Source organism: Trichosurus vulpecula, chromosome 4, assembly GCF_011100635.1.
Source record: "Trichosurus vulpecula isolate mTriVul1 chromosome 4, mTriVul1.pri, whole genome shotgun sequence".
NCBI lineage: Eukaryota > Metazoa > Chordata > Mammalia > Diprotodontia > Phalangeridae > Trichosurus > Trichosurus vulpecula.
In genome coordinates this window covers 294,278,654-294,301,419 of record NC_050576.1, presented here as the reverse complement: position 1 = coordinate 294,301,419, position 22,766 = coordinate 294,278,654, and positions in this window count along the sequence as shown.

Here is a 22,766-nt window from a genome sequence, read left to right as displayed (position 1 = left end):
CCAGGGCTGCTTAACCTCATGGTAACTTCATGGCAACACGAATTTCAATATAATTTCCCTAGAAGGTTAGAGGTCCCCTGTGATTTGACAGAAGCATCTATATGAATTCCCAATCCCATGCCAAAGGTCCAAAAGTGGTTCCAGAGCAGGGGTTTTTAACCTTTTTGTGTCACAGACCCTTTTGGCAGGCTGGAAAAGCCTGTGGACCCCTACTCAGAATAATGTTTTTAAATGCTTCAAGTAGAATACGTGGGATTACAAACAAAACCAATTATACTGAAACACAGTTATTGAAACCTTTTTAAAATACAAGCTCATCACTCCTGGTCAAGGATCCCTGTGTCCATAGATCACCAAAAGCATGTATCTGGCTGGTATTTGGAAGGAACAGGCAGTATCATATAGGGGAAAGACTGTTGAAATTGAAGCCAGCAGAAATGGGTTTAAAGACTACCTTGTTAGCTATGTAACTCAAGCAAGTTATTTCACTTTTCACAACTTTGGTTTTTTTTATCTACAAAATGGGGATCAATACTTGTATTAAAAGCAGTATGCATGTGTTACATTGAATGAACCCATCTGGTTCATGCTAGGGATTGTACATTTGGAGCTCTCCTTGAAATGTTCAGAGACTCCATGGGCATTGGTGACTCAGCACTTGAGCCTTTCAGGGATAATGACCTTCCTGGTTACTTCTGGCCATATGGTGGCTTAGCAGTAAAAGGAATTGTTGCTTTGGAATGGCACAGAAAACTACATCCTCTCCTGCTCCCTCAAAATGGGGTAGAAGGGGAAGGAAGAGTGTTATATCCATTAAAAAGACAGCTTCTGGCTGACCCTCTTCTTTCTATTTTATAGGTAGGATGTAACTCTGAGACTTCCTGTAAGGATTGGGGGATGTCTTGGTTCCTTGTCCATGCTGACCGCTCTCACATGGCAGCTAGAATAGAGGACCTTCACTAAATGAGCACGTGCCTGGGACCTGGCTGTCTATTCCGTTTTATGCTTCGTTTCCCGAGTAGATGACAGATCACTAGCCTTGAGGTGGAAGAATCCAGGCTTAGAGGCAATCTTATGAGTTTGAACAGAGTTCCTAGGTCCATTAAGTGAAGCTGACTGGTGGCAAGAGGACTTTCTTCATCAGAGCAGATGCCAACTGACACAAGAGGAGACCAAGTCTGGCTTGCCAGAAGATAAGGATGTTGAGAGAGGCAGTGCAGAGTCAAGGTGAAATGTAAAATACCTGAGCCACAAAGATGGCTTTATAGTCTGATGAAATTTAAGTATCAGCCTCCCAGGAGATTGTAACAGTAGTTCTAAGTGAAGTTAATGAGTGTTGTTTTAAAGTGTTCTGTCAATGAACATTGAGTCATGTTTAGCATGTTATGTAGGGGGGAAAATGCCGTCCTACTTTATTCATGTTGTACATTGAGTACCTCTTTGTTCCCCTCCCCCCTCATTTTGAAATGAACTTTAAATAATTTGTCCTTGTGTTTCCAGAACCAAAAAATATGAGAAAAAAGGCATCTAACCCTTTACATTAGAAGCTGGGATGTCTAGGGACCAAATGTAGCCCAAGCATATGCCTGGGTCCAGTGCAGAGGGATCCCTTAAGGAGACATAGGGAGGACAGTATATCCTCTGACTCTGCGGGCCCAGGAGGAGGTTATTTTTGCATACAAATTATTAATTCAGTTTAATGAGAGGATTCTTCTAAAGTCCAACATAGCTGCCATGTTATCAAGCCTACAAGTAGCTGGAATGACCTGAAGGGCCCCTTCTTGGATTCTGCTCCTCTCTGGGGAAGCCCCAGGGAAACTGAGATTAATTTGATTACTGCTAAGAGGAGGTTGCAATGCCGAAAGAACCCTGAAAATTGCTAGATGCAGAGCAGGTGTCTCAGAAAAGCTGTAGACTAGAAAAGGCTTCTTAAAGTGATCTCCTAAGGCTGTATTTGGCCTTCCCACCACTGCTAGATTGATTCTGAAGTTCCCTGAAGCTATTCCTGATTTCAGACATGCAAATCATGGCAGTCTATGGGTAGTAGTCAAGCTGAGCCAACTCTAGGCAAAATTGTGAGTGAAAAAGTTTGTTTGGGACGCTTTCCTATGTCCCTTCTCAGCTCCCTTTTGGGTACCCTAATCCTGTATTGAGTATCTCTCTTATCATTCATTGCCCTCGTGTCTTTACTCTCAGTCTCTCTTAAGGTGCTCCCTGATACCTGAAAGTATACTTCTTTCAGGAGTAATTAGATTAAAACCCAAATGAATGACTCTTCAATGGTAGAATTTAAGGTGCCATGACAGTGAATGACAGATAGAGGGGTGGGGCAGAAGAGGTCTACATCACACCATATAAACAACAACCTATTCAATTTACTTCTTTTTTTAAAATATTTCTTCTAACTAACAAGCATTGGGGCAGCTAGGTGGGGCAGTGAGTAGAGCACCAGTCCTGGAGTCAGGAGGATCTGAGTTCAAATGCGACCTCAGACACTTGATACACTTACTAGCCGTATGACCTTGGTCAAGTCACTTAACCCCAAGTGCCCTGCCTTCCCCCCTCCAAAAAAAAAGTTAACAAGCATTTGTTTTCTTTCTCTCCCATTTCTCTTATGTTAGAAAAAGAAAAGAAATTTTTTGTAATAAATATTCATGGTCAAGCAAAACAAGTTCCTACATTGTCATACTGAAAAAATATTTGTTTTCAATGCTTTATCATCAATCATTTGGATTCCTGGATGGTCGCTGCATTAAAAAGAGCTCTTAATTCTTTCAGAACTATGTGTTCCTACAAAGTTTTTGTTATTGTCTAAACTATTCTGGTTCTATCCCCTTTCTTACATCACCATAGTATTCCATTACATTCATATACCATCATTTGTTTGACCATTCCCCAACTGATGAGTATTCCCTTATTTCCTAGTTCTTTACAACCAGAAAAGGAGCCATCATAAATATTTTTGTACGTATGGGTCCTTTTCTTCTTTCTTTGATCTCTTTAGGGTATAGGTCTAGTAATGGTATGGCATGGACATGCTCCATTTACTCTTAGGAGTAGCTCTGACACCAGGTCCCCAGGTGGCTTGCAGCTGTACCAGCAGTGGTGACAAGGAGATCACAGGCTGTCCAAGGTTCCTTGTTAAAGGATTATTTACATAACACACCAAATTGCCTTGCCAAGTCACAGACCTGAGTACGGGTGACTGCTTGGCTCCTTTTTTCTGGATCCAATAGGAATTTACATTGCCCTCTATTTTACCCACTCAAGCCAGTTCTGGGAACAACTGATGAACTCTCTCTACTCAGCCAATGGAAAGGAGGTCTTTGAGGAAGGCCAGATGGCAAAGGGGAAGGTAAGTACCCTGGGACTGAACAGTACTCTGCCCTACCTCCATCTAGCTTCCTATATGTGATATTTTTTATTTATTCAATTTGGAAAATTGTCCCCTTTGCTAACAAGCCTCAGGATGCAAGTATAAAAATATCTATTAAAATATTTAAAGCAAGTGACAGCAGCAGTAGTTATGCTGCTTGGCTTTTGTTCAATTTTATATAAGAACAACTGGAAAATAGAAGACTGAAATTAACACTATCCCACCAGAGTTTTAGGAGGCAGTCACAGAATGAAAAGAATCCTGAAATCAAAAGCAAAACAAGTGGGTTCTAGGTTCTCCCTACCAGCAACTCATCCATCATTTCAGCAAATCACTTCATCTCTCTGGGTCTCAGTTGTTTCATTTCTTATATGGGACTCTTGGTCAACTATAATCCTTAGAATTGGTTTTTATTTTGTATCTTACAGGTTTTTAAAAAATCTTAAATGTTGATGGTTTTATGGTCTTTTGTATGCCTACCACATGCCCTCCCCAACAGGTTTATCAAAGAATGAAAATTCTGTAAACATTTCCAACTAAATAGCCCGATCCCTTTTGCTAATGAGGCAAAATGTTCTAGCTAGAGAGAATATACTTGCTATGAATGGTTCCATCTCCCTGAATTCCACTCTCTTGATGACAATTAACCAATTGTCTCTGATTGGCATTGGCCCAAATGAATGCCATCTAGAGCTGGAAAGGATCTTGGTGGCCATTAACTCCAACCCCCTCATTTTGTATATGAGGAACTGAGGCCCACAGAGGTTACCTGACTAGCCTACGGTCACACAGGTCATAGCTGGCATTTTGAACCCAAGTTTTCTAATTCAGACCCCTTCTTTTATCCATGGTACTATATAATTTAAGAAACATTATCTGAAAACATATTCCTAGGTCATTCCTCCCTCTCTCTCTCTCTCTCTCTCTCTCTCTCTCTCTCTCTCTCTCTCTCTCTCTTTCATCCCCTCCCTCTGTCTCCTTCTTTCTTCTTCTCTCTCTCCCTCTCTCTTTCTCCATCTCTCTCTTACCTTCCACCCCACTTTCTCTGTCTCTTTCTCCTTCCATCTCTCTCTCTCCTTCTTTCTTTCTTTCTTCTTCTTCTTCTCCTCTCTCTTTCTCTCTTTCTTCTCTTTCTCTCTCTCTCTTCCCCCCATATGTCCTCTCTCTTCCTTTGTTTCTCTTTCTTCTCCTCTCTCTCCCACCCTCCCTCCTCACCTCCCTTTTCCTTCTCTCCATCTTTCCTTTCTCTCCCTCCTTCCCTCTAGAAATCACAAAATCAAAAGCCCCGATAATCCATGTTAAATTCATAGAATCCCATAATATCAAAACTGAAAGTAGTCTGAGACATGATCAAGTTCAAGCCCCTCATTTGACAGGTGAGAGAACAGGTGTCCAAAGAGCAAATGAAACAGCAAAGAAATTATTGGGGAGATACACAGAGAAAAAGTGGGAGGAAGGACAATGATAACAGCTCACATTTATATAATACTTTAAGGTTTACAAAGCACTTTCCTGAAGACAACCCTGATCTAACCAATCCTGTTTAGTAATACAAATACTGTCTCCATTTTAAAGATGAGCAAACTAAGGTTCAGAAAGGTTTTAGTGAATTTCCTGGAGAAAACAACATGGTAGATGTCAGAATCAGGATCAAGTCCAGGTTATACCTACTACCAGGGGTACACCTACCACCAGATCCCATGCTTTTTCTATTCTATTTTATTGCCTCTTGGGGTAAAGAGATGAATGATGGGAGCAGAGAAAGGAGGATTAATAAGAACGGAAAGGAAAAGAAAGGGGGGCTCAGAGCCTTAGAGAGAGCCATATGGCAGGTATCAATTATTTACCATTTATGTACAATAAAAAAATCCACTTTAACTACAGGAAGAGCACCAAATACACTCAATAACCGTTTAAAAGCATATGGAAATAAAACGCAGCAATTTAAAGGGCTGTAATGAATGTGCATTGCTCTTTGGAATGTCCCTGAAAGAATATAAGTGTTAAGCCTTAGTAAATTACACTTAAAAGTAAGTATAACATAAAAAACAAAATTAGGCATACAAATAACCTCACACAGGCATTTTTAAAAGTGGTTCAAACAGTTAATTAGAAAAGCCTCTAATGAGCATAACTTTCCTTCTCCCATATTCCCTTTTCTCGAAAACCATGATGGCCAGAGAAAAGAAAAATAAACAGAGAATTCTAGACTGGAAAGATTGTTTTCTAAAAGTTGGGGTGGGGGGAGAGGGAGAAGAAAGTTTAGACACTGTCAATAGCAGCCTCTAGTTGTCAAGGTCCCATCATTGCTGGCGTGACATTCAATCCCTGGCCTTCCAGTCTCCAAGTCCAGAGCTATCAATAAATATATCATTTTAAATAAAATGAAATAAAATGCACACTGTCAGTGATTTTGTTTAAGTCTGGGCAGGACTTTAAACAATGGTCCCAGAAATGCGTAGACAGTCCAGAATCTGGTGCCTTCTTATTAGCTTTAATAGCTCCAGTGTTCTTTTCAAAATGTAGTAAATCAATCAGAATGTTCTATTAACCTCATGTGTCCATTCTTCATTTATATCTCCTCTATGACATAGATATGCTTCCAGGAAGCAGCATGGCCTGTTCCAGTCCTGACAGTAGAATGAATCATGATGGCTTTTGACCAAGAGAATCTCTGAGCATTCAGACCCAGGACTAAACTGGGGAAGGGGACAATAGGAACAGGGCGAGAAAGGTATTCTTCCCCCTGCTTCCAGCTTGCCCAAAAATTTGCTTTGAAGAACATGTAAAAAAACCACCACAGGCTAGGGGTTTTAGAAAGCTACAGCCAGGGATTAGGATTCTCTGATCAAACAATAAGTAACACATGATTCATTGTTCCACTAAACCCTGTCCTGCTCAAAGGTCTCATCCATATTTCTAAGACAACACACATCACTCATATAAGTCTAAGAACAAAGAGGAAGGGTGTTTTAGATGCTTTTCAGTGGCAGAGCATAGGGAACCTGGACCTGAAGTCAATCCAATTTGGATTTTGAATACTGCCTCACACGCTTACTACCCCATGACCCTGGGAGCATCACTTCTCCTCTCTGGGCCTCTGTTTCCCTCACTGTAATAATAGCATCTCCCCCATAGAGTTATCATAAGGATCAAATGAGATAATACATGTAAAATGCTTGGCAAGCCTGAAAGAGCTATATAAAATGAGCTATCATTAATAATATTTGACAAACACTTATTAAGTTGCTGATATTTGCCATATATTCCTAGGCAAGAGGAGGGTCCGTGAACTTGGTTTTTTTTTAAGTATTTTGATGACTGTATTTCAATAGGATTGGTTTTCTGTGTATTCCTTTGTATTTTATTTTATGCATTTAAAAACATTATTTTTAGAGGGGATCCATAGGTTTCACCAGCCTGCCAACGGAGCCCATGACACAGAAATGGTTAATGCCCCTGTGTTAGACTCATTGGAAGCCAGAATGGAAAAAAGGGCTCTGGATACATCTATTCCTAAGCCTTCATTTTTCAGAGCGGGGAGCTACTTATTTTAGTGACTAATTACTCTCCCATTTCAAGGGCCCTCTATGCAAAGAGCTCAAATCCTTTGTAGACAATGTAGGATCTGAGCCTTAACCCATTTTATGTAATAGCTTCCATTTATATAAGATGTTCAAAGTGCTTTTGAAGATCAAAGATCATAGATTTAGAGCCACGAGGGACTTCGGAGGCCATCCAGTCTAATCCCCCAATTTTATAGAAGAGGAAACTGAGTCTCCAGGAGACCTTGAATAAGGTCACCTGAGAACATAACTTTTCTAAGTATTATTATCTCCACTCCAGCTAAGTAGTGGGATTTGAAGCTTGGAAAACTTGAGTTCAAATCCTGACTCAGATACTAACTGTACGAGCCAGGACAAGTCACCTGTATGTAAAGTAAGAATAATTTTAACATGTGTTTCACAGGGTTGTTGTGAGGATCCAATGGATTAAAGTATGTAAAGTGTTTTGCAAACCTTAAAATCCTATATAAACACTAGGTTATTATTATTATCATTTTATGTTTGATGTTCCTGTTATTACTATTATTATTATAAATGGAGAAACTGCATCTTTGAGGGGTAAAGTGACCCACCCAGGAGTCATCCAGCTAGTAAGTACCTGAGGTCGGCTTCAAACCCAGGTCTAGATAGAGTGCTGGACTTAAAAGCCAGGAAATTCTGAGTTCAAATCCTGTCTCTGACACATTAGCTGAATGACCCTGGGCAAGTCACTTAATCTCTGTCATATTATTTCCTCACCTGTAATATGGGGATTATAATAGCATCTACCTCCCAGGACTGCTTTGAGGATCAAATAACATAACAAGTATAAAGCAGTTTGCAAATCTTAATACCATACAAATGTGGACTATTACTGTTATATCACACTGCCTCTCATCAAAGATATGGAAACTGAGCAAAGAAGAGAAGGAATTAGCTTTTGTCAAAGGGTTCAACTCCCTGATCTAAGAGCACCACTGAGGAACACTATGTTAAGTCTTGTCTAAAAATGGGGACAATCAGCTGACATGGGGTTAAAAATGGACAGGAAAAAAAAGATATAGATAATGAGGAATTTCCCAAGAGCATTGAATCCTCCCCTGCTCTTTCTATCTTTTTTCCTGAGGCTGGAGGGAAAGATTTATTCCATAAATTACACCCTGACCCCATTTTCTAAATTTCATTAAAAACATTTCTTTCTCCCCACCCTACCCCCCATCTGAAAATTCCTCTTTCAACTCTCACAAAGACACTCCTGGGTCTGTCTTATTACCCAATAAGTAACATGCTACTGTGCACGCTGACTGCAATCAGCCTTCTGCTGCCCGCCTAACAATACACCAAAGTGCGCCACGGTCCCTGCTAATGCTCACCCTGTTGTGTCATTTCACTTAATTAATCAACGGAACAAAGACTTTGAAAAAGAAGGAAATTTGATTACACAGCATAGTAATGGCACACGTGTCTACTGTAAAGACAGAGTGGGGCCTGCCCCTTAAAATCTCCATTTGATTCACCATTGTACCATGGAAATGTCAGCTCCGCTCCCCTGGATCTGACCTTTAATGGAATATCACCACGATGCTAAGCCATTAGTCATGCCTGGGTCAGTGATGAGTCAATAACGGAATAATTATGGGAGGAAGCATTAGGAAGGAGGACATCAGCCAGGATTAAGAATTCACTTTGACACAACCAACCAATAGATTGTTGAAGAAATGAATGAATGTTAAATGGAGGGTCTCTGTTGATTTCATTAATCCTTATGGTTACCTGTGGCTGTGGAATCATATCCCAAACCAGTGAGCATCAGGACATTGTGTATGCTGATTATAACAGAGAGAATTTATAATATACCAAGTTGAAAGCAGCTATTCACAATATACCCCTTCACCTCCACCTTTTAGAACCACTGTTTTCCTTCAAAGCTCAGATTAACTTCCTATAGAAAGCCATAGTTGCTACTGCCTTCTCTCCTCCCACCAAAAAAAATTACCTTGCAATTTATTTTGTAAATTCTTAGACATATATCTGTTGCCTCCTGGATGGAAAATAAGCTCTTTGAGAATGGGGACAATTTCATTTCTGTCTTCCAAGGCTAGCGTATAGTGGCTCTCAATAAATACTTATAAATTGATACATGCATTCATTGATCTTCAATATGCTAAAAGTCATTTAAGTATTTACTGAATGCAAAATACCGGGGTCCTATAAGATACTGCCCATGGTGTTGAGTGGGTTGAGAGGAGTCAAGGATGGTGTTCTATGACAAAGTTGGTTAACCTTTTTGCATTACGGACCTCTTTGACAGTCTAGTGAAGTCCTTGGGCCCTTTCTCAGGATAATTATCGTAAGTGCATAAAAATAAAATTTTTGTTGTTCAATCATTTCAGTCATGTCTGACTCTTCATGACCCCATTTGGGGTCTTCTTGGCAAAGATACTGGCCTAGCTGGCCATTTCCTTCTCCAGCTCATTTTATAGATGGGGAAACTGAGGCAAAGGGGTTAAGTAATTTTCCCTGGAGTCAGGATGACCTGACTTCATATCCAGACTCAGATTTACCAGCTGTGTGACCCTGGGCAAGTCACTTAACCCTGTTTGCCTCCGTTTAGAATGAGCTAGAGAAGGAAATGGCAAAACCACTCCAGTATCTTTGCCAAGAAAAAAACCCAAAAGGGGTCACAAAGAATTATACATGACTGAAAATGACTGAACAACAACACCAGTTTCCCAACTCCAAGCCTCGTGCACTGTCCACTGCACCACCTGGCTGCCCCCAAAAATAAGATATACAGGATTATGAAGGAAACCAATTCTATTACAATACAGGTATCAAAAAAAATTTAAGTTCATGAACCCCAGACTAGGAACTCATGTCCTAAGTATTGCTAACAAGAGGAAAACCTTTAATTACTAGAGGTAAAGAAAGAGCTTCAATTAGACCAGATGACAGGATCTTAACGACAGAGATTTAAGCCTCTGAGCTGTATGTTTGCAACCTTTCTTGAACTATGTGGGCTCAGTTTAAGAGACAATATAACTCAGGAAATAAAGTGTTGAAATCAGGAGGACCTGGGCTTCAATCCGACCTCAGGCACTAGCTACATTCTCTAAGACTTAATTTCCTCATCTGTAACATGAGAATGAGAATAGTGTCCATCTCATAGCATCCATCTCACAGAGGTTGGCCTAAGGAGTAAAACAAGATAATATATTTAAATTGCATTGTAAACCTTAAAGGGCCATATAAATGTTAGATGTGTCTGTGCCACGTAAGATATATATGTGGGTTCCCTTAATGTTTAGATGCATGGCTCATGAACAGCATGTGTAAATCTCTCTGGAATATGGCCCATTGTGATTTCTGCCTTGAAGGGAGCAAAAGGGTCATGGTTTGGCATTTACTCTTTCTTTCTCCTCTCTTCCAGTGGGTTTTCAGGTTAGATTTATATCTATCCATGCCCCTCAAACATCTCTGATTCAAGGATATGACTTTTAGGGGTTAAAAACAAAGCAGCTTCCCTGTTTATTCTTAAGGGTGACGGTAGCCCGAAGCTTATACCCACCGACTTGGCCCCTTATAAGGGGTCAAAGAAAGAAACACTGATCACCCAAAAAGACCATCTCCAATAGGGAGTAAATCCATTTATCCAAGCAAAATAGCAAACAGAAATTGGAGAAGTTCTACAGATTATAATATACCAGAAAATATATGAATAAATGAACTCTAAATTGGGAAGACCTCTATGAAATGACCCAAAGAAATGAAAGCAGAACTAGGTGAACAATTTCTACAATGTTACAACATTACAGAGAAAAATAACTCTGAAAGACTCTAAATCTTGGATCAAAGTCAAGGATGAACCATGATTCCAAAAGAATGAAAATAAAACATACTATACACTTCCTGACAGAGAAGTGATGAACTTAAAATCCAGGAAGAGACATAGATTATTGGATATGGCCAATGTGGGAACTTGTTTCGCTGAACTATGCAACTATGAGTTGAGGGATCTCTTTTTCAATTTTCTCTTTCTCTTTGTAGAGAAGAGATAATGGGAACAACAGATTAATTTCATAAGAGATTTAAAAAAACTCTATGACTATAATCAGATCTGGACTTGGATAATGGACTGTTCATCGAAGATATGCTTAAAATCCAAAGTGATAAAAGTGTGGTTTCACAATGAAGAATTAAAAGTGTGTGTTTTTAAAGAGTAAGTAAGCTCTTTAAATAGGAGTGAGATGAAATCTCAGCTCAAACCAAGAAAGAGTCCCTGATCTCTTCCAAGAGGAAAGTCTCCAAACTCTCTAGGGAAGAAGCTGGAAATCAAAGACATATTGAGGAGCTAGCTTCCCCTACATGTCTGAAGCTTCCAAAGTCTTTTTTATGTGTCTCTCTCTCAAAGAGTGTGTCAAATCACACAGGTTTCTTTCCCTCAAGAAACTCTAGCACCAACTCCACCCCTTACACAGGAACTCAGCATCTTGTTGCGCTCAGAATTCTCTCCACCATTTAGAAGCTATGTTTCCACATACACAGCTACATGCAAAATGTCCCATTTATGGTTGGAAGCCTTGGTAAACTACATATTAGAGAGTGGCACACTGAAAACCATCGAAAGAATACGCTGTGAAATTTGAATTGGGAGATGTTTCTTATTAGGTGCAAAAAGGGTCTTACAGAACTGAGAAACACAGTCCCTGTCTTCAAAGAATTTACTCTCTATTGGGCAACAAAACTGCCATAGCACTCAAACTGGTGAGGGAGGGACCTCCTTACCATTAGGAGTATTCACACAATATTCCCTTGGGAAACAGAAGCTTATTGCTCATGAGTCGGAATGATTGTCAGAGCTGGATCTGGGAAAGGGCAAGACAGGTAACCACTTATTCTATTCAGTCTGAGCAGTACATTGAGGATGATTTCTAATATGTTGATTTATAAAAAGTAATATTTTGATGCCAGAAAATTCTGCTGTCCATAGCACAGTAATTTTGTACTATGAGTCTATCGCTACTGTGAGGAGAATAGGGTACCATGGGATACAGAGAGAGAGAGAGGGCGAGAAAGGGAGAGAGAGGGGGAGAAAGGGAGAGAGAGAGAGAGCAAGCTCACACAAAGTGCCAAGTCTTGAACTCCAGCTGCTCTGGGTTTGCTATGAATCACTGACACAAAACACTTCTGCCAGGGTATTTTGGGGAACCATATCTTGTCATAGAATGTGGGGTTGGCAGCAAAAGGGGTTCAACCTGTGCCTGAGACTGTGGGAGCACACACCTACATGTCAGTTATTCCTTGGGTCTACTCCAAATGCGTCAAGATGTTCTCCTGATACTGGTGTGTGACATTGGGTAGATCTAAGACAAAGTTGCCCTTGGGACTTGATTGTTTTTGGAGTCTTGGTCATCTAAGTCTAGGCCCCTTGGACATGGTGCATTTCTGAACTCCTACTTGGGTTATCTCACCCTGCCCTGCTGACCAGCCATGCTTCCATATAGACACAATGGGGGATGAGTCCAAAGAAGCCTTATATCCTTTGTCATATATCTTTACAGCGTTCAGCCAAAGTAACCCTCCTTATGTTAAATATTCAGTGACTGAAATGAGGTGCCTCATTTGGCCCCAACATCAAACTTGAACCAAGACAGTGCTGGCATTAGAGCTACCTATGCCTCTGACAATGCTGTTTAAGAGAAATGTGGTAGCAGGTTCAAGAAGTGGAGAATGTTCCAGAAAGACAAGAAAGCAAGAGGTAGTCTGTGAGTAGCAGATAAAGACAAATAAAGAACAAATTGAGAAAAGAAATAGTGGGAGGAGGGGATCATCTGGGAGTTCTCTGCATTCAGGTTTATGTGTGAGACTGTGCATAAGTGTCTGCATTCATCAGGGGTTTGGGTTGTATTATGTGTTCTGATAAACCACACATAGCAGTAACAGATTTATTTTTTGAGGGGAAGACAGTGATCAGAAAGCCCAGCTGGATTCTGCTTTAGAATAGCAAGTTTCTGAGCTGCCTGAATTCTCCCCAAAGGGAAGGAGTGTGCCCATGGGGCATAAGGCATGGGCAACATCGTTGTGTGAGTGAAAGGTCCCTAGCATCATCCTTCATCTAGCCAGCTACGGCAAACATTCAATGAGAGTTAGCAGAGATAGGTACAAGGGAGATTAGTGGAGGCAGGAAGGAGTTCAGCATCTTAATCCTAGATATTTGAACTTGTGTCTTTCTCCCCCTTGTGTTGTCACTGAAGTGACACGTGCTTATGGGAGTCTATGTGGGTCCCAGGGTCATGGCTCATGATGCTCCAAGAACCCACTTATTCCAGCATGCCTCAGAGATGGAGTAAACAATGATGGTTTCTGGGTATAGCCCAGAGTTGCATAACTGACCTGTACCCACATAGCTTACACCCAAATTCCTATCCCTAGAGGGAAGTGATTGGCAGCTGGCCCAGAACAGTGTTTTCAGTGAAAGCTCAAAGCTTCTAGCTGACAATTACACATGGGTGTGCAATTTTCACACTTTACGAGGGTACGCATGTCTCCAATTTGATTGCTGCAGAAAGGAATCAAGTATTAAGGGGGAGGTTGGAGTGAAATGACCTTTCAGGTCCCTTTCAGTTATGAGAGTGTGATTCTTTGGTTCTCTCAATCTACGGTATTATCAGTCCTTAAAGACCAATCTATAACTCTCCAAAGCAAGTCAAGGACAGCTGCTCAGGCAAAGAAATTATATGGGACACAAGCTACAAAAATGTCGCTGCGTTTCTAGATGTCTCCCTCCAAATCTTTCCAAGCCCTGATTAAAATAGCTATGTAATGGTAAATCCTTATTATTTTGAACTTTACAAATTGGGAAATTGTGGTTGTAGAAGCTAAATCATAAGGAAAATAACCTATGCTAAAATTTATCTTTATTCTACCCATGAGGAAAGGGGTTCACTGAGCAAATTAATCGTATGAAGGTCATGATTAAGTTACTAAAGAGAACAAATTATTTTTAAGCATTTTTGAAATACCATTTACAGACAAATAATTGATATGCTGGTGATGAATGATTCTTCTCTATTCATTAAAGACGCTCCTTAAGGATCATTACCTGCCCAAACTCCATTAGCCTAATTAGTGTTACTCTCTATATGTACTTGAAAGCAATAAAATTAGATTTCCTTCAAAAATAGTCTGTAATTCCGACTTTTCGCTATTTCAGACTGGCTTCATTCCTGGCAATTCGTTTATTGGAGTGAAGCTTTCATTTCTTTCTGGGATGTTTGACCTCTTCCCTATGTAGGATTCTAGATGTGAAAAAAAATGTGGTTTTCAGATTGAAAATGTGAATTTCAGTGTTATGATTTCAAGGCACCTTGTGTCCAAAAATTCTCTCTCGATATCTTATAGAGAATTCATAATCTAAAATTTTTAAAAATTATTGAAATTAACATCTCTGACTCAGGCTAGTCTGATTGATAATCAATTAACTGACAAGATCAAAGAAGGTGAGGAGGGGGGGTAAAGCAATGAAAAGACAAAGATTGGGAAAGACTTGAGAGGTCATAAAGAAACCAAATGAATAAAAATATTTATTAAGTATTAACCACTGCCCACCACTGTGCTGTGTGCTGGGGATATACATCCCCAAAACAAAAACAGATCTGGCCCTCAAGTAGCTTACATTCTACTAGTAGAAACAACATATAGAGGCAAATGGTGGCCAAGGAGGGGAACTTTGGCTTGAAAGTTACAAAAATGGTGAGTCTATAGTGAAGTAGAGTTATACCCGCCTTCTATTGAGGAACATAGCAGAGTTGATCTGATCAGGGTTCAAGGTGCAGAAAGAGGGAGGATAGGGAATGGGATTCCATCAAAGATATGCTGAAGGCAGCTCCTAACTACCCACTAATTGTTAAATTTTTAGTATGAACATTTAAACCTCAGAAATAGGCACATGCTACCAATTGGGAGTTGATTTATTGCTTTGTTAATTATCTAAACTTACAAAAGTGATGGAGAGAATGTCAATAATGCAGATTAAACCCAAAAGTGTGTCATGAGTAGGTTTTTTTTTTCCCCTGGAAAGCTGGTTGTTAAACATTTACCAGCACGCTTCTGCAGCCTTTGGAGCTTGACTGTGAGGTTGTGCTAGAGAGGAGAGGCCTATTCCATGGAAGGCAATGCCTATCAAACTGTGCTTCAAGAAATCCTGAGACACCTCGAATTCATCTGTTTGTTTGTTAATGAATGAACCTTCAGTGGTATGCTGGCAAATGTTTAACAAGAAGCTCTCAAAGCAGGACAAATTGTACTCAGCACATTCTTTTAAGTTTCATCTGTATTACTAGCATGCTTTGCCTCACTTTCTTAAGTCACAATGAATAAAATAATAAATGGAGTGCTGATTTCTAGGATTTGCTGATTTCTGAGTTGAAAATGGGCAACTAGGTAGTACAGTGCATAGTGTGTCAGGCCTGGAGTCAGGAAGACTCGTCTTCCTGAGTTCAAATCTGGCCTCAGCTACTTACTAGCTGTGTGACCCTGGGCAAGTCACTTAACCTCATATGCCTCAGTTTCCTCATCTATAAAATGAGCTGGAGAAGGAAATGGCAAACTACTCCAGTATCTCTGCCAAGAAAACCCCAAATGGGGTCACAGAGAGTCAGACAGGATTGAAAATGACTGAACAGAATGGAGGTGAAAATGCTAACATTGTAAATTTAATAATTGGCTCTCTGAGCCTGAGCCAGTTCTAGCACATTCCTGCACGTTATTTGTTAACAGACATTAAAACTAAAAAATTTTAGAGGATTTTACTACAAGGGGTTTGCCAAAATTGTGTTTAACTGAGTATGGAAAAGTTTGAGAACCAATGCTAATTATAGTATATAGTATATAATTAGAGTAATTATTGGATAGAAAACTAGCCTTGGAGCCAGGAAGATCTAGGTTCAAGTACCACCTCCAACACATACTGATTCTGTAACCCCTCTGCATGCCCTTGGCGATCTTCTAAGGCTAAGTTGTGAGGAAGTTGCCATCCTACATTGGTAGAAAGAGTTTCTTTATCTGGGAGTTCCCTTTACCAGTGAAATCACAGGTCGGTGCCTCTCCTAATATGCCTAAGAACTGTAAATTGAAGAATACAGAAAACTAACAAGGTGTGAGAAGAAAGACTCTTCAAACAGGCTTGGCAGGTTTTGAAGATCCTGGAGAAAAAGCTGGAGGCAACAACCTTAATGACCTTATGTCTTCCCTTTTAGAAACCAGGTGGATCATTTTCCACCTCTTTATCCTCAAGGGGAAAGCGCTGTCAATTTATATGACTTTCAGAATCGCATTGGTAAGCATGCCCCCTTCTACTCTGGTCTACTGACTGCGTAGATACCCGGTGCCTAAATCAACAAAGGCAGAGAAGAAACCGTTGATGAGGATTGCGATGGGGGTGGGGGTGGGGACATGGGTGAGGGTTGGGAAATAGAGGGGAAGGCTGTACCTTCTCCAGGTACTTCTCTGCACAGAAGACCAAACACAAAACAGATTTAAAAAGCAAACTAATACACTGAAGGTCAAGATAGAAGGGAGAGTTTTCTAACATTGAAAATTGGAGCTTGTGGAATGAATGGACTTCCCTGACTGCTTTTCAAAAGACAGTATAGATTCTCCCTGGTCTAGGATGGTCTCCGAACTGTACATTGTGTGGGCAAAGAGCAAAGGGATAGAGCAGATAACTCTTTTTATCAGTCACCAGCTCTGTGATTCTGATAGGCACTATTCTCAGATTAAGAAGCCTTTATCCACTTTAAGTGGCAGTTGCTTAGACAGGAAATCCCTCTTGCTGCAGGTAGCTCTCAATGGCCTTCCCAGGGTTAACAAATTGCCCTAGAACTGACACGTTTAAAAGGGAGAACTCTGTGTTTCAGGAATTTCTTTAAAGCCAGCGGGACTGATCTTTACAAATCTGTGTGTTTCTACCCAATGACCGTCTTTGGTGCATGACTCACTTACATAATTCTTTGCACCTGTGGAGGGAAGAAACTAATATTTAAAGAGGTCAACCAAAGGAAATGAAAGCAATTCCTCAAACAGCTATAGGCGTTTTTATTTGACCTCATCTCTCAACCTAAAACAGCAACAGAAGTTAGATTAAGATTAAATGGAGACCAGTGATTTTTTTTCATTCCAGTGAACATTTTATAAAAAAAAAACTTCCCCCAGGTGATATGAAGGGTGTAGGAATATTGCTGATAGCTTTTGAAGAAAAGGGACCTTTTTAGAATATATTTGACTTATCTAATTACAAACAGATGGGGGTGTGGCTTTACTATAAATACAACAGAAGCTCCCTGTTCCTTTGTTTCAGGGTCTACACCCTCCCCACCATTGTTTAGCTAACAGTCTGTATCCATCCACAATTCATAAGCCCCCATCTTCCACTGGATATCTCTCAGCCAAGTCATAATTAATCACATGATTTCAAGTGAAACAAAAGGCATTTATGTAAAGCAAAATGCAAGGTAATAACAAGGTGTTAAGTCAAGTATCAGTCAGTTAACAAGCATTTATTAAGCACTTATTACATACCAGGCACTGTGCTGAGTGCTAGGAATACAAGAAAAGACAAAAATACAGTAGTCTCTTCTTTCAGTAAGTTCACATTCTAATAGGGATATAACATCTGAATAACTAGGTTTATACAAGATAAATACAGTGTAAATGGAAATTGTCATTGTTTGTCCTTTCTTGAAGAGGACCAATGACATCACAACGGTGATGTCTTGACTTTGGAGTGAATTGGATTTAAATGAGGCAGAGCTGCACAAAGTCCATCGGCCTCACCCTTCCAGTCATCGGAGTCCAGTGGCAAGACACAAGTCAAGACACCTGATGAGGGCACCAGGAGAAAGAAATGAGAGAGACCAAAGTCTTGTAAACCAGGGGTCAGCCATATAGCCCACTAAGGCTGCAACACTCCCCAGTACAGTGGGAACCAGATTAAATGGAAACAGTGTTGGGGGGAAGAGAATGATGAAGAAAGACCTCATACAGAGAGGTGGGATTTGAGCTGAGTGTTGAAGGAGGCCAGAGAAGCCAGGAGTCAGAGATGAGGAAGGAGAGCATGGAAGACAGCCGGTGAAAATGCCCAGAGTCAGGGAATGGAGTGTCTTGCACAAGAACTGCGAGGAGGCCAGTGTAGCTGGACCTTAGAGGGCATGGAAGGGAGTACAGTGTCACAAGACTGGTAGTAATCAAGCAAGCAAGCCAAGTGTAATCTGCATTGGTAGGGGAAGTTTTGTCACTAGGAATTTCTCATACCAAGGAAACCACAGGTCCAGGAGAAAAAGAGATAAAATTAATCAGAAAACCCATCAGAAAGAAGAATTACTGGTTGTCTTTTTACACTTTACTCCCTTCCACATTCCTTTTATTCAATAAAGGCTGCCTCACAGCTTTATTTTCACTAAAGTATAGTTGGAATTTAGCATATTTTTTTTAAAAGAACATTATTCTGAACCTACCCTTCCAGTCTTCTTACACTTAACCCCTTGTTCCTGGACCAGGAAGGTACCGAGTTGTGTAGAACTTTAAAAGCCAAATGGAGGACTTTGTATTTGGTCCTGGTGGTAATAAGGAGCCACTGGCATTTATGGAGTGAGGGTCAGACTCATAACAAGGGTCAGACTTGCATTTCAGGGGAAGCTGAGCAGATTGAATTGGGAAGAATTTGAAGCAGGGGGCCCAATGAGAAGACTATTGCAAAAGTCCAGATGTGAAATAATGAGAGCTGGCACCAGAGCTGGCACATATGTGAGCAGAATGAAGGGCATGTATATGAGAGGTGGGATAAGGGGAGGAATGATAAGACTTGGCAGTGTGTTGGATATATGGGGTGCATCAGAGTGAAGAACAGAGGATGAAACCAAGGTTGTGAGTCTAGGTGACTGGGAGCTTAAAGGTACCCTGGACAGTAATAAGAAAGCTAAGAAGAGGGGAGAGCTTCTGTTTTAGACATGTTCATTTTGAAGGACCTATAGAAGATCCAGTTTTGAAATGTCCCAGAGGCAGTCCCAGAGTGGAGCCCAGAAAAGAGACTGGGGTTGAATATATAGGTCTGGCCACCATAAACATAGAGATGATCATTGAACCAATAAGAGACCATTTCCCCACCCCCAAACCCGCACCCATTTCCTAAGCTAACATTTCCCAAGCCTTTAGGAACTGAGGACTTCAGATCCATTTGTCTCTGCTCTTTGGGCTGTTTTATAGTGTCATGGTCCAAGGTATAGAATGGGAATGGAGTGTTAGCGACTTGCCAGTAAGGAAACTAAGTAAATCAATAAATACCAAGATCTAGAGGACACTGATCTGCCTCCCAGGAATGCTGAAGAACTGGAAAGAGCTGGTGGCTTCTTCTTGGAAACCTGGAGTGAGGAACAGCTCCTTCTGTTTATTGGAGTGAGATGCCTGCTTCCTGCTACAACTTCTGCACCAGAGAAATTTCCTTCAATCTAACAGATGCTTCATATTTTATATTACACAGGCAATCCACCACATATTTTATAAGACAGATTAAATGAAAATACAACATTTTTAAGTAAGCACTCTCTGTGGAACACTCAACTTAAATACCTCCCCATCAGTCCTCCTGACCACCCTTAGCATTCTCTGGGACAGACATTCCAAATACTCATGGATTCGCATTTTCTTAATTTTCTGCCTGACACTGGAGATGTTCAAGTACACCTGGGGATGAAGGCTGAGGGAGACAAAAATGTCCTGGGGCACATGCTCTGCAGGTTTCAGGGAAATTGTTGTATTGTGATCACTGTTGCTAAACATGAATTTGGTAGGTGGTTTTAAATTTTGCAGAGCCAAGCAGACCTTAGAGTGGTGGTTTATAACCTGGGGACCATGACCTTGAATGAGAAAAATATTATGGCTTTCTTTAATTTTTTTTGAGGCAATTGGAGTTAAGTGACTTGCCCAGAGTCACACAGCCACTAAGTGTCAAGTGTCTAAGGCTAGACTTGAACTCAGATCCTCCTGATTCCAGGACTGGTGCTCTATCCACTGTACCACCTAACTGCCCCATAGCTTTATTTTCACTGGAGTCCAGTTGAAATTTAGCATTTCTTTCAATTACGATTTTTAAAAAAAAAACATTATTCTGAGGGTCTTTGATATTCAAGAGTGCCACTTACTTATTTTATTAAATGATTAATTAATTTTGATTTAATTAATCATTATTAATTAATTATTAATAAAATTACCCATTATTCTAAGCAGAGATCCATAGGCCTCACCAGACTAGCAAAGGGGACCCAGGATATACTAAAGGTTCAGAACCCTGGTATTAGAGCTATTCAGAAACAGCATCACCTATTTAGGTCCTGTTTAGGTCTTAGGATAATAAAGCCTATTGCTGACTCCTAGCTTGAGAAGGCTGTGAGCCACTGCTATATTGTATTGGAGGCAAGAGGGAAAGAAATTGAACTGAGCAGCTAGTATTCTTCCATCTACCCCAAATGAGAAAACCCCAACATTTGTGAAAGTTTCACACATCACACAGTGGCTTTCCAAAGGCTGTCAGGGAATTTACTCTAAATTCTGGAATACTACAGACCCCTCAGTATTGCTGAGGGACCCTTCATATTTGACTTTACTAAACAATTGGAGTAGGTGATAAACTACTTCCCACATCTATCCCCATGAGGCACAGAGATGAAATCATATGGCATTATAGACTATTTCTAGACATTTCATCACCTTTGCTAATCTCAATGAATATTTATTCTCATTCTCTCCCAGTCCAATCTTACACCCAAGGGAAAAGGGCCACAAGGAGAAGATCTAGGAAAGACAAAGCCTGTTTTATAGCAGTGGCTCACAGCCTTCTCAAACCAGGAGTCAGCAATAGGCTTTATTATCCTAAGACCTAAACAGGACCTAAATAGGTGATGCTGTATCTGAATAGCTCTAGTTTGATGACAACTAAAGAGGGTAAAAAAGCTAGAACAGAGCTGTTTGTGAGGGCTCTCACTCTTAGAGGCATGTTGAAGTGGAGACTGGGCAGCTATAGTTAAGAGCCCTCCAGCTTGTAAACCTGGATGTTCAGACTTTGTTAAACTTTGGTAACTATGCATTGAGATTTGAATCAGACAAGGTCTGTCTGTTGATGTTTGTAATTTGTATTTGCTCTGAAGTTCAGGGTGCTGGCTTTTTCCCCTGAACTAAGTGAATGATATTTGTATGCTGGATTAAAGTAAGATTGTTAACCCCTTAACGTTGCTTTCCTTAGTAAAGCAGATCAAAAGAACCTGTGCTGGCAGCTTTCTGTGTGCTGGTTATTGGTTGGTTTTACACCCCTTCAGAAGCTGCTAGCAGATTGTTGCAACACTGGATGACCAAGAAACACATTGAACTAGGCAAGAGTATCCATCTATTTGTCTTATATACTGACCCACCACTGACTCAGGACTGTAGTTCCAGTAGCCTTGATCCTATGCCAGGGTCGCACAATAATAAAAATGATAGTTAACATTTATATAGTGTTTACTATGTGCCAGGCACTGTGCTGTGCTTTACAATTATCTCATTGGATCCACAAGAGGTAGGTGCTATTTTTATCCCCATTACACAGATGAGGAAACTGAGGCAAGAAGAGGTGGTTTTTTTTGTTTGTTTTGTTTTGTTTTTTAAGACATGCCCAGGGTCATACTGACAGCAAGTATCTGAAGTCAGATTTGAACTCGGGTCTTTCTAACTACCTGCTTCTTCCTTTCCCTCCCCCATTCATCCCTACTATGTATCCAAACAGAATTATAATTTCTGGCTCTGGTATTATAGCTAATGCCTATAGCAAATAGCTATTTACGAATAAACCAGGGCTACCTTTCACTTTTCCTCTAGACATAATAGGTGGCTTGTTTACGGGTGAAAAGAGGAAACTAGAAAGGTAGCCATGGCCCATCAGCTAGACTCAGAAAGACTTGAGTTCAAGTGCTGCTTCTAACATATACTGACTATGAGATCCAGGGCAAGAGCCACCCTCTCAGTGTCCCAGGCAACTCTCTAGGCCTATAAGTTGCAAAGCAAGTTTGAATCTGCATAGGTAGAGGAAGCTTCATCACTAGGAATTTCTCATATCAATGAAACCATAGGTTTAGGGGAGAAAAGTGATAAAATTAACAAGAAAATCCATCAGAGAAAATAAATTCAGCTCAGATGCCAATGAAGATTTATTGAAACTGAAGAAAAGCATTTTAAAGGATGTGATTAGAGAGATGCATGATGGAACAAGGTGGGCCTATCAGATTGTGGGAATAAGGAATACCCCATGCTCCTTTGTTATCCATACAAAGTCAAGAGACCTCAAGGAAGACCCTCCATGTGAAAGAAGGACCCCTTGGATAGAATTTATTAGCAAATATAGACGGAAGCCAAGGTGAAAAGCCATAGATGTATTGTAATATGGGAGTATCCACAACGAGGAGGTCACTGATCATTTTAAGTAACAAAGAAGCTAAGATGAGAATTTGAACTCTGGAAAAGACAAAGTTCTTTAATAGCTCAGAGAGGAAAGAATTTGGATATGGAATCTTCTTGAGTATCCAGAAAAATGGACCTGTAGACTAGAAGCGAACTAGAAAGAGATATTTAAACCCAGGGAAATCAATAACAACACTCCCCTAAACTAGTCTCTTCCTCAGTAAATACTGATCTGTGAATAAATCCATATCTACCCTAACCTATCCTGCATACAGCTGCCAGACTCATCTTTCTAAAGCTCTGGTTTCTTTTTATTTCTAAATTAAACTTAACATTCTTTCCATTGACAAGCATTTATATTT